The following is a 1618-nucleotide window of genomic DNA, read 5'->3' as shown; positions in this document are numbered from 1 at the left end:
GAAATTTAGCCTAGCATGATTCTGAAATGAAAACTGCTCTCCTATTTCAAACTTTTCATTCTCACTTAGGTCCATCTGCATCCTTTGCAATATATCCAAGTCTATTAAATAACTCCCCACCAGCAAAATCTTTTAAAAGTCTTAATTACACAACGATGGATGAAACTGCATGAAGAGAATGAATAACATCCCGTAAATCTACTAATTAAGTGAGGAATAATCTAATAATAATCTGTTTTAATGCACATGGCAATTTGATTAGCTGTGCTGATAATATACAATTTTGTTCTATAAATGTCTTACCTTTTAAAAGTTCATCACAGCGGTCTCTTCTGCTGCATCTCTACGGCGCTGATAGTATGAGCGCTAACTTCCGGGAACTATTGAGCGGCTCCACGATCCGCCATTGCTGTAAAAAACTGGTCCATTGGAGTGAACGGAGTTGTCGCAACTCTCTCTCTCTACGGCTCTGGCTGGTACTAATGAAAATGTGAGGGTGTTTAAGTGCTTTACTCAGAAGACTAAACAATCTGCAGATCGTGCCGCAGCATTAGGCTTTATTTTGGGCCGTCTTCATCACAGTGCTAAATGTGAAATAAAGCCCTGAAGAAAGTCATTTCTCCACTGAGCTGGTGTGCTTCTGCAAGGAAATCATATTCCAGATAAAGTTTCCCCACAGACGGGAAATTAACGTCTGAATTCAAAGACTCGTCAGACTCACACAAGCCACATTTTTCAGATCTCATTGAAAACAACTGTCACAGTCCTAGAGCACTTTTTAATACTATAAATGCTGCTATTAAACCCTCTGTTGGTCTTTACCCTGTCAATGTGTGACAAATTTCTTTGTGTGTTTCTTTGTTCCTATTTGCACTAGCATTCTGTGTCAGTTTGAACCTGTGACTTTGCCTTTTTTGTAAGATATTGTAGGCCAGCTTAAACCTTCTGGATCTGCCCTTGATGTTCTCTTTTAAGACATTTTCGAGGTGATTGAATCTAATGTTCAAATGATTATGAACAATTGCCTTGAAACTGGGACGGTACAAGATCACACGAAGTATGCCATTATTCATCCACTTCTTAAAAACCCCAATTTAGACCTGACAGTTCTGACAAATCTTAGGCCAGTCTATGTATAAAATTCTGGAGAAAATAGTATTTCACCAACTGCAGAGGTTTCTGAACGGAAACATGATTTTTGAAGATTTCTAATCCAGTTTTAGAAAATACCACTCTACAGAAACAGCACTGGTAAAGGTTTTAATTGATATTTTATTGACTGGCAAATCTGCGGTGTTAGTGCTGTTAGATTTGAGTGCACGTTCGGAGCACTGTGCAGGCATTCGTGGAAATGCTCTTAAATGGTTTCAGTCCTATTTTACTAATAGAAGCTTCTCTGTTAATACTGGTGAATTTGCTTCAGGCGCAGCTCCTTTTACTTGTGGTGTCCCACAAGGCTCTATTCTTGCTCCGATTTAATTCTCATTGTATATGCTTCCTCTGGGGTCAGTTTTTAAGAAACACAATATTTATTTTCATTGTCCACTCCTCCGGGTGTGTGTTCATGGTGTGTGTGTGTGTGTGTGTGTGTGTGTGTGTGTGTGTGTGTGCAGTGTTG

The 1618-nt window shown here is 39.2% G+C and overlaps 1 protein-coding gene and 1 long non-coding RNA gene across 2 annotated transcripts in view; both read right to left on the bottom strand.

Moving 5' to 3' along the window:
• The window catches only part of LOC107670918 (uncharacterized), a 1658-nt gene extending 1190 nt beyond the window's left edge, over positions 1–468 (bottom strand). Inside the window, exon 1 of the long non-coding RNA XR_001632136.1 lies at positions 304–468. This is a non-coding gene — a long non-coding RNA (uncharacterized LOC107670918). The remainder of the gene's footprint in view (positions 1–303) is intronic.
• LOC107670917 (netrin receptor DCC-like) overlaps positions 1–1618 on the bottom strand; it is a gene marked incomplete at its 3' end in the record, with an annotated part of 205240 nt that overhangs the window by 117419 nt on the left and 86203 nt on the right. The gene's annotated exons all lie outside the window — the stretch shown is intronic.

The sequence above is a fragment of the Sinocyclocheilus anshuiensis genome, unplaced genomic scaffold (genome assembly GCF_001515605.1).
Source record: "Sinocyclocheilus anshuiensis isolate Anshui unplaced genomic scaffold, SAMN03320099.WGS_v1.1 scaffold1266, whole genome shotgun sequence".
NCBI lineage: Eukaryota > Metazoa > Chordata > Actinopteri > Cypriniformes > Cyprinidae > Sinocyclocheilus > Sinocyclocheilus anshuiensis.
Note: the sequence above shows the minus strand (reverse complement) of the source record. Positions and strands in the feature narration are given on the sequence as shown.